The 16,812-nt window shown below is 34.8% G+C and overlaps 1 protein-coding gene across 2 annotated transcripts in view; it reads right to left on the bottom strand.

Moving 5' to 3' along the window:
* The window catches only part of LOC108142746 (transcription factor mef2A), a 30,752-nt gene that overhangs the window by 5,927 nt on the left and 8,013 nt on the right, over nt 1-16,812 (bottom strand). The gene's annotated exons all lie outside the window — the stretch shown is intronic.

Raw genomic sequence — 16,812 nt, 5'->3', positions numbered from 1 at the left:
GGACAACCACCCAGTGGCTGGTTCGCTTTTAATGCGAAATCACGCACAAAAACCGCCAAAAGCGGAAAGGCTCAGGTGAGCAGCTTTAACACTAGGCAACCCATCCAAAGTTGTACAATTAATTAGAGAAAATTATTTATACAATACCCCATCCTTTGTATTTATTTTTTACGTTACTCTACACGCTGCTTGGCATTAAATTTCTGGTATACTTAACATTTTCCACATTTATTAAGGCTGTGGATACGAGGTAGCTGGTCAAGCGCATAACCCGTTTGTCTCTTGCCAACCATGTTTTCATATTACTTTGGTTTTATTTTTTATGTTCACGGTTTACTTTTTCTTTTATAACATCATTTTTTCAAAGACTTTGACCCACAACTCGAAAAAATAAACGGGGAAAAATATAAAGAAGCATACTGTGAAAAATGGAGAAAAGTTAAAAAAAATCAGAAGAACTAGATAACATACGGTATAGAATCTCCTTTACACTCCAGTTAGAAAATGGTTTAATTTAACAGTTAACTTACAACTATTTAATATAAAAAGAATTATAATACGAAAGTAATTGAAAAACTTTCAATATAGTTCATCTAACGAGGTCTGAAGCAATTTAATTTAAATTTCAATAAAATACATTCTTCTCAAAATATATAGACGCGTTCCAGTCCAAAGTCCAGTTTATATATCTATATTTTGTAATTCGGTAATAAAATTAGGCAACAAGGCAAATAAAAGAAAGCCCGAAAACGACAATTACTCTTGAAGTTGCCACATAAATCATTTGATGTCCGACCTCCAGTATTTGGACCAACTAATGATGTAATCTCTTTTAGCCCACTTTCCACGCCCACGCTCACGCCCATTGCCCAAAAGACAAATTACCGAAAAGGCACAGTTGAAAAATATTATGAATTTTCATCAAATTTGATTGCAAATGTTTGTTTTCGTTGTTGTTGCCGCAATGTAAATTATCATTTGCGGTTTTCCAAACTGCCACGCCCACACACCGGTCGCAACGCCGCCCCTTCGATCGACCAAAAAATGTGGTCAGCGCAAAACTCAATTTGGTGCAATTTTACGCTTGTTAATTAATGCATTTGCAGCTATTTTTTACTGCTTCGTTTTTGGCTTTGATTTATTGATTATAGACATACGGCCCCAACAAGATTTGGCGGGGAGATGAAGAGATTTTGTTGCCCCAAAGGCCGAAATAGGAAATTAATAATTGTTTATAAACTGCTTAAAGCGTGCGCTTTAGTAATATTCATGCCATTTATTTAAAATATAATATCTATAATTATGGTCTAATAACCATAAAGCATATAATTTGTAGACTATTTATTTTTCAAGCCATTAAGTACAAATTGTGTTCCGGAAACCAAATATTAAAGGAAGATATGTATTTTGAAGAATGTTATATTTCCTCTTTGCCAAAAACCTAATTTGCCGCCTTACTAATCCATTAAACCGTTCTCAGGTTTCTGCAACTACAAGTCACATATTAGCATATGGGTATATTCCCAGGAATTAGGCACATCTTCAACCTCCTTTTTAATGCCGGAATTACTTTTCAATTATTTTTAATGAATTTTCATTAGGTTTTAATTAAAAATATCTTTGGACAAGCGAAACAAGCTAATTTCCATGGCAATCTTAACGGAAAACCAATTACGTAAAGGTATACAGTGCATACAGGAATCCACTTCTCAAGTAATCAGTCCTCAACTTTGGTTCCAGACTTGTGCAGATATAATTGGATTCCTGTGAAGTTATCTCCCACATTCTCGACTTGTACTAATTTGCATAAGGTGAAGTTCTCAACCCTAACAGTCTAATTAAAATGCGCGTTACAATTCACAGGCAAACAACAAGAAGTTGTAAAAGAAATAGTGGAAACGTGAGGAATGAGAAATATGTAAATATATAGTGAGAGGGAGGCTATATAACCTCGATTCAGAGTTGAGACTTTGGCACCCAAAACCTTTTTTTTGTCCTTCGTTGGCAACAAACAAAATGTCAATTTCAAATGCAATTGCCACCCTCCAGTTACATGTGTACCTACATCTTTAAATGAATGTATACTGAAAAATGAATGTATACAAAATATATAATAAAAATTATATATATAAGTGCTCTAAATATAAATACAGTTTATAAATATTTTAAGCAAACAGTTAACGTTAGCTTTATGTTTTAGTAACACTATTATTTTATACAATTATAAATCTCTTCCATATATTATTTTCTCAACAAATATTTGCATTGCATTTTTGGAACGCATTGTATGCTGTAATGGGATCACATTTCCACCATCCTTTGCCCCCGAGCTCATCAATGTGCTATTTATATGTAGTGAAATAAAACCGCCACAAAAAGCAGAAGAAATCTGCATTTCAAATGGGCTTTTTCAGCAAAAGCAACAAACAATTGCATGCTCCAGTAATCTGCAATTGGAGGAGAATTTGGCGGCCGAAGGGGGTTAGCAACAAGTGTGCTCAAAGGGTTTCCACACACACACACGAGAGAGAAGGGGATAGTAATTCCGAAAGAGAGAGAAAATGGCCAATTCCCAGGCTTCGCCGTGAAACTCTTGGCTCGTCTCCATTACCAACTCGCTGTCGTTGTTATTTAAATTGTTTTGCGCTAGAACCGATGCAGCGATGCACCATGTTGAAGGGGGCGGTGCACTGCGGCATGTGTGGGTGTGGCAAATGGGGGAAAAGGGTCAAATAGCAGTTCACGCTTCGCTGGCGAGTTCCCCACAATCTCGAACAGATCTGACTCGGTTTATTTAGTTTGCTATGCGATCACAAAAACAATTCGGACTAAATAACTAAACATATTGGTGCACAATGAAGCTGCATCAATTAATGTGTTGCCACAGGAAGTGCAAAATGAGAGGGTTTCATATGACTAGACAGGAAGGCACACAGGAAGAATGGGAGAACAAACGATTTATACAAAAAGCATTGTTAACTTTTTCATAAAAAATATATTTTCCCTCTTTAAGCATTTTAAGTTTTTAAATTTTTAATTTAACATCTTTTTTATTATTCGATTGACAAAAAATGGGGCTACCATTTTTTGTACAAAAATTATACTTTTAACCAAATATAGATTTTACATTTATTGATCATAAAGATTTCCTTAATATTTTACGAAATTTTTATATTAACTAAACATTTTTTTAAACTTTTCGTTCCCTTTAAATACTCATCTTACTTTGCTTTAAACTTGTGACCAACACAAGCTTCACTCCCAAGGATACACACAGCTGGCGAAAAAAAAAATCATGCACAAATTGCAAAACCCCAACTAATTGCCAGCCAAATAATGTTATTCATCCCCAGGCCAAAACTCTGACTAATTTGATTAAGGGCTAAAGATTTTGCATTATTTCCCTTTTAGCCATGCTTGCCACACTTTTGGCTTTAAATTCCGCCTCGCCTTTGTATAATTTTCAAGGCAAACAGACAGAAAGTGCAAAGGAATGGCAAATGAAAATGAAAAGAAAAATGAGCTTGAAAATATTATGCCATTACAATGAGATGAAGCTGTAGTCGTAATGAGTGGGTGGAAATTAAGCGGATAAGGTCTGCAAATTGCATAGATTGCTCAGCAAATTGTAAGCTGCTGCATCTGGCCAGCCCTGAATGGAATTTAACTCTGGATTATATATATATCATTACTAGCTATATGGATAATTGTCATTATGGTAATTGCTGAAAAGGTCTGCATTTGGCACGACTTTCTCACATGACAAAACCAAACACAAAACAATGACAAACTTGAATTGCTGTTTGCTTTGGCAATCCAAAAGATTTGCTGATTGCTGTTTATTATTACACTGGCTTTTGCCAAGGAATTTCTGCGCATTTCTGTCGCCGGTTTTACTTTGTTTTCCGTTTTCATTTTCATTTTGTCATTTGCACGGAAATTGGGTTAATTTCAAAACAACATTTTAGTCGAACCGACTTCCTCGCACTCGCACTCAAAACATTTGAATGTTGCGTGACGTGTGCCCTCAGCTGGAACTATATTCGATCCAAAAAGCAGCTCCGAAGTTGCCAATGATTGGCCTGAAGATGGAGACGGAGACGTGGATATCTGTCAACGGGTTTGACCTTCATTAGGCCCAAGCTTGGCTGATTACCTGCAATGTGTCAATGTCTATCACAGCCCATCTCCTCCCCCTACACTAGCAAAAATCGGAAAAGTATGTCAGGCAAAGTTGCCTTAAAACCTTGTACATTTTATTCTATATAATTTTGGGCACCATTTTTCTTTTTAATTTTTCAATTTTTATTTATGTACACCAACAAAAAAAAAAATTGTTACAGAAACTAAACTATTGTTACACGAATTTTAAACTATTTGTTATAAAAAATTTCTAAATAAAGTATACCTTATGTGGTCTAAAGATAAGTACAGTTTTAGACCCTTTGGTATAGAAATAAAACTAAAAAGTATATATTATTTTATTTTTTAATACTGTCTGTAGTTTGTTTTTCAAGCCACACTTATTAAAACTAAACTTTCAGTTTTTTTCTTGGTGTAGGTATATTTAAGTAGGATTTATAACTTTCTTTTAGTTATGTGTTTAAAATTAAGGACAAAAAATTTAATTATTATTTTTGATTATATTAAAATATAAATACAATTTTGAAAAACTAACAAAGTAAATTGTTTTTTATTCCAGTGCAGAGGTGTTGTTTCTTCCCGCTTTAAAATATATAAAAGTATTCCAACTATTCCCTGCCAATTGCATTGACAGTGAACCACAGCCAGCAATCAGCGACAGTCGACGACCGACGGACTGACTTGGCTTTTGTTTACTTGTTGTGTAAGCTGATTTGGTTTAACCGATTCGCGGTGGACGAGGGGTTGGTGGGTGGTTAAATGTGTTTTAAATGGCCCTCTAATGGGGCTCGAACGCAGCCCTTTGTTGTGTTTCCTCATTGTCTTTCTGGGCACAGAATCCCCACCTCCTGATTTTACCTTTTTCAATCTTTCACCTTCCCCCATTTGTTTGTGGGCGTTGGACGACACGCCCCCTTTTGTTTGCCGCCTTTGCGCATAATATATTTCAATTGTCTGACTTCCCAATGTTTTTTGGGGCCAGTCAGTGTCAATTTCTATAGTTGGTGTGGTACAAATTGAAAACGAGTAAAGAACAAATTAATTAAATTTATGTTATATTTAACATAAAATATACATTGTTTTTGCCAATACTTGATGGGTTCAAATATATTGGTTTATTAAAGAGAAATAATGATGTATTGATAACAAAATAGGCTTTAATTAAGACAGGAAAAGTCTGAAATTTATATTAAGTTGTGTATCGTAATTTACTAGAATTATACCTATACTTAATGACAACAAATTTAAGCTGTTGCGGAACTTTTTGTTGTTCGAAATGTTATATAATTATTTAACATCGATTAAGTAATTTTTTTAATTGATAAAAAACTTTGAATGAGACACAAAAAGTTTATCCAACTGTCAGCCACACAAATATATATCTTTGTGAAGTTTGTTCCTCTGTCAATCTGTCAATCTATAATGCCGTCCATCCGCTTGCTTCTGTCTGTCAATCTGAATCCGTAAGTTTGTCTCCGCCGTACCACCAACCATTTTCCATAAACGCCGTAAATTTGGCCCTTAACTTTTACCGACAATCTGTCTATATTTACACGAGTCCAACCGCAGATTTTTTTATTTTTCCACCTGCACGTGTCAATTGTAAATGAATAAACTTTATGGTACAGAGATAGTCATGGTAAAATTACACATACTGAGTAGTTAAAGTGGTAAATTGTTAAATTATTTTGCTTAATTTGCGTTATTAAACACTTTTAAACAGTTATTTAACATTTTTAGTACAGTTTACTTGCGATTATTCAACCACACCTGTTTATGTTTATCATTATTTATTTATTTTCGTACTTCTTTTTGTCAATCAGTTTTCAATTCAATTTTTGGCAGCTATTGTTACAATTTTTAAGCTCTTGAGGTAATTTCTTTGCTTTATTCAAAAACTGTTTCAATTGGCTTGCGGCAGAAAGTTGCAGTCACTTTTACAGAATTCAAGAGGTTGAGCTACATTTTTGTAAGCCAATTCGGTTCGCTCCCTAGGGCAACCGCTTGAGAAATGTTTTTTGAGAGTTACTTTCAGAGTTTCTTTATTTTTTGCGCTTCGAGAATGTTTCTTGCAAATCACGCAAATGGATTGATTACGCCCCTTCGCAATTCGTTCTAATGAAGCGAAAAAAAAAAAATAATAACCCCAAAGAACTCAATTGAATAAATGGAGAATTCTGTGTTCCCTCGTGGCTGTGAAGCCTTTTCTTCACGCCTGAGATTCGGTCAGATTCGAACTGCTTTCTGACGGTTGATGGCTGGCCATTCGAATTGGGTACACGAAATTTAATTTTCCGAGTTGATTGAGTGCGAAAACGTTTTTCCAGTCAGGCTTCGTTCCAACTCTTTTTCACAGGGAGTTGTGTGTTCACCTCTCACCGTGGGCCGAAGACTTGTTTTTCGCAGTATATATATGTATATGTATATGATTTTTAACATTATTCCATAAGCCATTGGCCTTCGGTGACCAGGCAAGAGAGGTAGTATACAAAAAAAAAAAGAGGAAAAGGTGGAGGGGCAGAACGGAAATGCATAGCGACAGGCAAAGTGCGCAAAGAGCGGAACTGGAAAATTGTGTTTGCCTATTGACGGATGGTTTGGGCCAGGCCCGAACAGAACAGGCCAGAATAGTTCTATCCAACTACCTGTTTTATCAGTTGGGGAGGGGTGGATAATTGCATTCTCTTCCTCATTTAAGTTTGCCCTCCACTGGCGACTCATGTTACTAAGCCTTGGCTACAAATATTATAAAACTTGGCAGTACTTTAAATTTTTAATTTCACTTTTATAAAAAGTGAGTTTATCTTGACACTTTCAATAAATAAATGCAAAGCTATTTAATTCAGAATTTATTTATTTTGATAAAATTTAATCTAAATAATATATTTTTTTAGTACACAAAGAAAAAAAGACACACTTTCAAAAAATGTGATATTTTAATAGTTCGTATTTTAATATCGTCTATTACACCCAGAGAAAAAATATCAAATAATTTCGATACTGATTTAGCCCCGAGGAGTGTTTTGTTTAAGTCAAAGTGTGTTACACTTTCAATTTTGTTTTATAAAATTGAAATCTACAATTTTCCTATTAAATAAACCAATTAAATGTGTCAATAATTACATTATCAAGACTTAAGTTTAATATAAGTAAGTTTATATTTTGAAAAACAATGTTACATAGAAATATTTAATGTTTAATTTTACCTTGGGGCTTTACTCTGAGTGTAATTATATGTATCTTTTCTTAAAAAGCTTTGCATTTTGTTTCGCATTTAACTCAATTTTAAGCGTAGTCTTTAAAAACTGCGCACGCCTTACCTTTTTCACCATATACAATATACGTGTTCGGCTAATGATAAGATTATTTAGAATTGATTTAGGGACTTAAAGGATTTTCTACTCTACCTATACATTTACTGTAACAATTTCTCGCACCATTAGCTTCTATTTTTATTGTCTTCCTTCGCCCGCTTTCAGTTTTATTTTGTGGAGCTTTGTGTTCTCATCAATTTAATTCACTCAGTGTCGAGAATTCACAGTTAAACGCATTCGCACGACCGCTCCTTAGGTTGTAGGCTCAAGACTTCGTATCCCCCCGATAAACCTCCTTTATTAGCCACTTTGGCTGGCACGTTCTTTTTAATTTTCTGATAACTACAAATAGGTTCGACACTCGTGCAGCAAATTTTACCGCTGCTTTGGAAGAATGAAGATTTTCGGGGGGATTGTGGGGCCTTGAGGAACAAAGGGGACTTGGGTCTGAACACCCCCTGCATACATGATGAGCCGAACGGAGGTTTCAGCACGATTTTTTTCTTCTTGACTTCGATTCTGGCGTAATTTTTTTTTTCTGACTCAAGAATGATTTTATTTATGCGCCGCTTGTGGCTGCCTCATAATTCAGTGTGTGTGTGTGTGTGTGCAGGGTAACATCAATTTGGCGGTTTATACAGGAGCTATATGTCGGTTTGCTCAACGCAAGCAGCTCCTCTCAAATGCAATTTAATTGGGACCACTTCGGCGGGCAAGCTCAATGGCCAAGCAAACCACACTCATTCATTCTCTTTTCCACTGTTTGCCGAGCTAATGTCAAGGATTTCTTGAAAGCAAGTTGCCTTCAAGGCCACTCGGATTGCTGGTGGGTGGATAAAAAAGGGGGTGGTGCTGGCAGGTGAGACACTTTAGTGCCCCAACACGCCTCCAAGTGTCTGCTATTTAATTTTACGATATTACCCTGCCTTTATTTTATTTTTTTCGTTTTTTTGCATAATTCTCAGCTTGCGCTTTAAGTTTCAGTTCACGTCGCCGAGCGACCACAGCGAACTTCAACGTTTTTACATTATTTATCATGCACGCGATTCCATGTGGGCATCTTAACCAATTCATTACGTATATATTTTTTGTTTTATGTCTTTCGGCAAACTCTTTTTGGTTGTTTGTGTTTGGCCGAAATCACTTTTTGGTCTGCGGCTTTTTTGGCAAAAAGTTCAACGAACTGAATACAAAAGTATATCAAAGTTCATCCAGAGGTGAGAAAAGCGATTTGAAAGAATTATAATCCAATTGAAATGTATGAATTCTATTATGACATATAAGGAGGATTATATAATGGCTTATAAAAATTTCCCTTTTAGCAAAAACGTGTTAAGCAAGCAATATATTAAATTCATTAAAAATATTCTTTCGCAATGTTTTTACACTTACATATGTTTAAGTATTATTGAGTGTGAAAAAAATAGGCTATTACGCTTTTAATGAAAAAACTAATAAAAGCTTATATAAAACACAATGAAAACAATCTTAATACAAGTTTTAAATTTAAATTTAAAAAAATTATTATAATGCTCACCCAAGAGAACCACTTTATTTCCATGAAATAAAATTTCCATTAAACTATTCAAAGCATTTTTGTTCAAAGTTTTCCTATAACAATCAAATAAAAAATCGCAAGTATCGGAGTTGATATAAAATTAAATCCAAATAAGGAAACATCTAGTTATTTTATCATATCTCAGCTAAGTTCCAGTCTCTTACTAATAAAAATCCGTTTAAAAATCCAATCAACACAAGATCACCACAAGATCTAAAACACTTAGTATCTCTCCGCAATTATAGATCAACTGCCTTGCCACTATGAACACACCTTTTATAAATGCACAGCACTCCCTAATCCACTGCCAAACGCTGATTGTCCAACCAAAAAAAAAGGTATAAACAAAATAGCTAAGGAAATCCAAGAAATATTATGCACAAAAGAGCCGGCAAGAAAAGAGTAAAGCGAAAATTACATAATAATTCTTTTTTTATGTGTCTGTCCATTCGTTTGCCTTAGCCAACTTGCAAAATATATTTTTAAAGTGTGTTTTTAAGCAACTTCATTGCCCTGTCTCTGTCTAACACCATGTGTCCGTCTCTCTCGGACGGCTTTTTTTATGGTTGAAAAATTGGGACAACAGTTTGCACGCTCTCGGCAGCACCAACAAATAGCATTTCAAATATGTTTTTTTTTTATTCTAACGGAAGTCGAGTGTTGTTGGCATTTGTTGGTGGTACTTTTTGCCATTTTCGAAGTTTGGGCGCCGCTGATGACCCATGCTAATTGGCTAATTGCGTTTAATTGCCTCTTAACATATATTCAGCTGGGAGTCGGGAATTCGTTTGTTAACTATAATATTTTTCAATTTACTTTAATGTTTCCAGAGTGAGATGGCTCATTAGCGTTTTAATTTTGGCCAGCAAAAATGCCAGCAAAGTGAAAGAAAATTTATGAAAATTTAAATCTGAGTGGAAAGACAGGAAGTGAGATGCAGAATCGGTGTGGAAAATAAATGTGAAATTTATTTTTAGGTAGAATCTGAGTTTAACAAATTTATATAAACGTAAAAGCAAAAGCAATTGAAATTAATTAATTTAATTTTTAAGTTAATGTGCAGACGTGGCATATTAACTGTGTAACAAAATATAAATAGAAAAAATATTATATACATATCATCTATATCGGAAGGGACGAATGTTATACAACATGAAACATATTATTTATTATTTTGAATTTAACTAAAAAATAGCAATTTAAAGTACCGATAAACTTTATTTTAAGAACAAGCAAAACTATTTATTTTTTAATTAAATAAATAAATAAGCCAACTGTAGATACTTGCTCATTTATTTACTTGTCATTTATTTAAACACTACAAGTGCCATAAATTCCGCCCGAATTCCAACCTGAACTAGAACTTAAAATGGCCATGGAGAAAGTCTCGCCGTAAACACTATATGCGAGATACTCGGCGCTTGCAACTCAATTCATGAGATACTTTTCAGCCTGACTAGCAGAGTAGATACAGACACAGAAACAGAAACAGTAGCGGCAATTAAAATATTGTGCATGGCAAACTGTAAACCAAGAGATTTATGAGCAACCGAAAGGGACGGTAAAAGGGTATACAAAATATCCAGAGTAATGCAAAACTAAATTTAAACAGCTCTTTCCCTTCCGCCTGTGAATGCGTGTAATTTATGTCACAGCCAAAAAAAGATAAATTCCGAACCAAAGTGGGAAAATAGAGCTATAAATGTAGCTGGCGAAATGTGATACGGAATGATTAATTTGATAGGCCCTAGAGCAGTGCAAAAACCAGCATCCAGCTGAGCTCTGTCTTGTTTATTAGTTTGCGTACCAGTATCTCGTGGATACAAACGCGGTTTGTTGGCACTCATGTTGTTGCTGATGCTGCTAATGCTGCCGATGTTGCTGCTGCTCGGACTAGTGCAACACGTTGCATGTCAATGGCCATAATTAAGCATGCGAAAACGAAGCAAATGAAAACAATGCGGGCAGACCTCACAAACCCCTTATACGCCTCTCTACACCGAAAAAAATATAATCTTACAAAGGTAGATATACTCCTCTAGCTTGAAATCTATTTAAATTAATGTTTAAACTACCAAGTACGTTCCTATACATAACGTTTATTTTTCCTAAAATCATCTCTTTTAACAAAACGGATAGTACACAATATGTTTTTATTTAATTTGTTGTTATTATGTTATTGTTTATTAATATGGTTCAAGCATAAGTGAACAATTTAAATGAATATGGATACAAAGATGATCCTATTTTAAAAGAAGTCAACATATTGTAAGCTTAACAAAACCAAAATTAAATCTTATATATATTTTAAAAAAATTTGGGTTTATATTTTAATAATATACGAACCTTATTAATTTAAAGTTAAGGATAAAATTAAGTCAAAAACTATTTTTAGTAATGTTAAAAGGTGCACAAAGTTTCTATGTCTATTTCTAGTATTTTTGCGGCGCTTTTGCCAGTTTTTCATGAATTTTGGTGTCAGCTCTGTTGGCCATTTTCATTAATGGTCTGGCTGCATTGTGGGGCGCAGTTGCCTCCCTCTTTTTGCCCCACCTGCCGCCCCACCTCCTGTGGTCCCCTATTCCCATTCCATTGTCTTGCTGCTTGCATTGTTTTGGCTGCATTTTGATTTGAGCCACAGCATCCACAGATATGCCTTCGCTTTTTCTCCGCTTTTCCATTGCATTTTCCCTCCTCGACACCCCGGGGCTATCATTATTTCAATGCTCATTGCTCGCTCTCCTTCTATTTGCGCCATTCTTTCTCCCTCTGTTGCATTCTGTTGTGTTTGTGCAGTCAAAGAATTTGCAACCTCGAGTCGAGATCTTTTTTTTTTCTGTCACTTGGGGCATCATTTCCATGGACCACCGCCCACTCAGCCGAAAGCCACCCCCTATTATTGCCCCATGACCTTTATAAGCTGCGCTGTTGACCTTATTTGTTGTAGCTATTTGTTGGGCCCTGCTTTAAGTGAAGCTGAAACTGAACAGCTTAAGCCCTGCAATTAGTTTCGAGTATTTGGCAAATAAGAGGTTGATGGATTTTCTGGAGGGTAAATAACAAAAAATTGGGAGCAGCAGCAACTCATATAAGTAATTTAAATATTTACGCTTTACTGCCTTTTCCCTTTTCCATTTAGAAACTTAAGAACTTAAGAACTTAAGAACTCAACCCTTTTCAACAAAATTTCACATTTTCCCACAAAATCTTTCTTCTCCGACCCTCTTTTCTTCTCTTTTTCAGCTTGTTTAATATACGTTTTAATCTAAACGCTGTTAATTTAGTTGTTACGCTTCAGACGCAACCAAACAAAAAATCAAAATCTAGATAAAAAAATCATTTTTATAAGGAAAAGTTATTTGAGCAAAAACAAAAAGAGTTTCACCAAGTAGAAATGGAAAATGCACTGGGGGAAATAGGGAGTTCCTGCTTTGATTGCGTCTTCAACTTGACATGTGTATGCTACATGTAATGCGAGAATTCAACAAATGAAGACAAAGAGCAAAACAACAAGAAGAAGCGGCAATTGTTGCTGTTGTCGAGGCTAGAATTTATTATTTCCGCCAGCTTTAAAAACTTCCCTTTTTTTCTTCTGTTCGAAAAGTTGACAAGCATACGGAAAGGTAAAAGGGGAAAACTGGGGAGACATTCAACAGGTACGCATGCGCAACGCATACGTCATGTGCAACAGTAAAACTTCCACAGCAAAAAACATGTGTTACACACAAGTTATAACAACCTCTGGTTTAAAAAAGTTAAAAATATAAAAAAGGGTGGTTTTTAGTTAAAGAAGACTGACTACTATTATTGCCTCTAGTAAATATAAAAAATATTAGCTATGTTCATTACATAAAACTTCGAAACAAATTTAAATTTTGTATATAATTAGCATAATATTAAAAATTATTTAAATTTTTTATTAACCAAAAGTACTAGCCAACTTTTAAAAGGAATGGTTTTGACACTAATTTTAAACTAAACATCGAGAAACATGTTTTTTTTTTTTTTTGTATTTGCAACTAAGCTTTAAATTCTTCGAAATAAAATGTGATTTATTCTTTTGAGGTTTAAGTTATAGAAGTTGTACTGTAGTTGTTGCCGATCGCTGAGGGTGTTTGCTGGAGGGGAACGCGGACAAACGCAGCGAAACGCGTTCACCGTGGGTCCAGCTTTTTTCGTGGATGTTTTACTTTAATTTCGGTTTTACCTTGTTTTTGCTATTGTTGTTGTTTTGTTATCGGCGCAATTCCGCCTTTTGAAATTTGCTGCTCTGCTGAGTATTTTTTTGTTTTTTTTTTTTTGTGTTGCGGCCGTTTTTGTTGTTATTGTTTTACACTTGATGAACTCACTATGAGCCACCGCTAAAACTGCAGAAAGGCAGACAGAAAAGGAGAGAACTTGTCTCTCCGACTTATATTATATAGTATAGTCATGGTCTGGCAGATCCACGCTAGCTATCACACACTTTGTTTTTAAACAAGTCTGCTTATTGCTTTTAGAGCCCAGTGCAGTAGAACTTCAATGTTCTTTATATTTATTAAATAAATTAAAGGCAAATTACTTGTATATTTACCTTTTGGTATCACAGGAATATAAGACAAAAAACGTTCAGATTTACCATTCGTTTCCTTTTGTTAGATATAAACATTCAATCTAAATATTTATTTTTCCCAAAAATATAAACCAAATTATTTTAAAGACCCTGCTGCTGAGCAGCGAGAAAATGCCAGAGCAAAATTATGGAAAAATACATAAAGTGGGCGCATGCCCAATAAATCTGCGAAAATGTTCCTAGGATAATTTATCTTGGCATTTGATTAATTGAGTTAATAAAGAATAAAATAAACTCTGTGCGGGAAAAATGTATCTCTTTAAATTTCGATTTGTTTTGGAGGGCTTTAAATAGGATTCCATACTCTTAAATGTTCCACGATTTTTCCAGCAGTTTTATGGCTACTTAGTCGAAGCACTTGAATCTGGCTCTCGTATATGAAGCAATTTTTCAATTAGCAGAGCTAATTGTACTTTACTTTATTTTTTTTCCACTTTCGAGGCATTTAAGTGATTGTCCAAAACGCAAATAAAAGTTAACCAAAAAAAAAAAAGTGGAAAAGCACACTTTGCTTAAACCAGTCCTAGGCAAGCTCAAACTATTTCAATGTGTCAATCCAAAAGCGAAGAAAAGAGAGGGGAAAAGCGGTGAGATGACCAAATATTATGGCCAAATAGTTTCCGGCTTGGGAAAATGCCTAATGAGACTGCGGCGATGAAAGACGATTTCACGATCAGGCCAAAATGCAAAATGCCCCGGACCAGCTCACTCTGTCAGTCAGTCAGTCAATCAGTCAGTCAATCAAGAGACTTGCCAAATGGACAGAGAGCTGGGTACCGGCCAAATTGGAATGCCAATGCAGACACGAAACTCCTTTTAAAATATTTCCCAAATTGTCTTGACAGTTGCGATTGTTACGGTTATTTAATCTCAAAAAAGAAACAGAAAGAAAATAAATTGTTATGATTTCTTTAGCATCGCTTCTTCGCCATTATGCATTTCATTCATTGCACTTAGACGGCTGTATGAATAAAACATTCAAGCCAAGTTAACCCATTTCTGCATTCATCTTCTCTTCTGTGTGCTTTTATTTCATTTGGTCTTTTTTCCATGCAATTTTCGCACGAGTTGGCCGGGCTATAAATAAATATCACACTTGTCGAGAAAACTCTCTCTCGGTCTTCCTGCGCTCACGATTTATGTGGGAGCTATCCCAGGGATATCGGGAGCTATGTGGACTGGTGGGGCAATCAACTCCCAAATGCGTTGTGTGGCCAGTGCCAAATGCACCAAATCAACAGACACATTAATTTTCTTCCTTGGCTCGGACACACACTTTTTTTTAAATGGAAGTCCATCAGTCTTAGCCCTAAAGTTACTCGGTAAAAGTTTTTTATGCCATCGTCTGAAGTTTAATGGACCCTTTTTATACTGCAAAAGTTTTTTTTTGTTTTTTTGGGCATTTATTTTAAAATAATTATCTCTTACTTGATTTCTGTACATCTATTGCAAGTTACATTATCAAAAAAAAACAATTATAGCAGATATTCAGGGATGCCGATAGTTTACATTTTTATTAAATTTTTTTTTTATTTATATATTTATTGTTTACTTTTTAGTAAATACTTTTGTGGAGGGTATTTAAAATGCCCATTAAACCAACTTAATTTTTTCTTTACGCTTCAACATATCTCTACTTTTTTTTCTCTTTGCGTAATGTAACCTGGGGCAAAGTGGCGTCTGCACTTCTGCAACAACCCCCCATCACCAATTGCGCCCCTTTTTGCCCCACCACAGTGGCGTTGACGATTGACGAGCAGATGGAATGAAATTGTGGCCGAATGGCCGAGAGCACTCTTTCCATATTCCGATATTTCCCAATTTGAGGAAGCTACTAGCTACTAGCAATGATGCGGTGATGAGGCCTGGGATTTCGAATGAAGTGCCATAAGAAATTTGGTGTTTGATTTTTCGTTTTTACTCAGGAGAAATGGATAAAGATGCAAATTAATATGGGTATCATTTTAAATTGGAACATGTGAAAAGAAATTTGCATTAATTTATGGAGCTTATGGTAAGTCAATGAACTTTGGAGTAAATGTGTTTTAGTTAGGAATTTCAAATAAGGAAATTCTTAGCAGAGCAACAATACTTATTTGGACTTCTTTAAAATTAGTCTAAGTCTGAACTTTTTGGCTGTAAACTGGAATTTTCAGCAACAGATTCGAAATGCATTGTATCTCATAAAATTGTGTGCTGTATTTCTCAATCATTATTTTATGATCCCACTGTATTTAGCAAAGTTATGATGTGCTGAACATAACTTTTTTTGACCCAAATCCATTAAAACTTAAATAAGCTAGATCAGCTTTTATTTCTTTGCCTTATTGAATACTTTTGTCACACAGAAAATTTTACTCAGCGATTTTTTACGCTTCGTCTCAATCTTAACTTAGTTGCTTGAAATATGATCCCTTATTATGCTCAGAAATTACCTTCAATTACCCTAAACGTCAGTTAGCGAAGAAAAAAACTACTGTGTAATACAGCTCAAAGAAGTTGGGTCGACTAAAATCGAATTTTCGAAATTTGAAAAGCGGAATCGTTTGCCCATTTTTTGCCCACTTTTGCCCACCAATTAGTTTTTTTTGCCCACCTCCAGTTTTGAAAATATGGGAAGTTCGAAAATTTTCGAAGATTTTCGAAAACATAAAAGTTGACTTTTTTAAATTTTTTTTTTTTTAATCGCAAGAGAATCGTTTGCCCACGTTTGCCCACCTTTTAGAATTTTGAAAAAGTAAAAACTTTAAAAAATATTGAACTTTTAAGTTTTCATAACTTTTTACCCAATAAAAAATCATTTGCCGAAGGCAAAAAAACAATTTTTTCGAAAAAATAAAAACTGCCCATGTTTGCCCACCTCTTAAAATTTCAGAATCTAAAAAAAAATTCGTTTGTCCACCTCCTAAAATATGATTTTTTAGCAAAAAACGTTTGCCGACGGCTTTTAAACAGCCTTGTCCGAAAAAAAATTTGTCCACCCATTAAAAATAGTTTTTTCAAAAAAATAAAAGATGCCCATGATTGCCCACCTCTTAAAATTTAAGAATTTAAAAAAAAAATCGTTTGCCCACCTCTTAAAAATTAGTTTTTTAACAAAAATCATTTGCCGACGGCTTAAAAATAGCTTTTTTCGACAAAAGTCGTTTGCCCACCCATTAAAAATAGTTTTTTCAAAAAAATAA

The sequence above is a fragment of the Drosophila elegans genome, unplaced genomic scaffold (assembly GCF_018152505.1).
Source record: "Drosophila elegans isolate 14027-0461.03 unplaced genomic scaffold, ASM1815250v1 contig_208, whole genome shotgun sequence".
Lineage (NCBI taxonomy): Eukaryota > Metazoa > Arthropoda > Insecta > Diptera > Drosophilidae > Drosophila > Drosophila elegans.
This window is presented reverse-complemented; position numbering and strand designations above follow the sequence as displayed.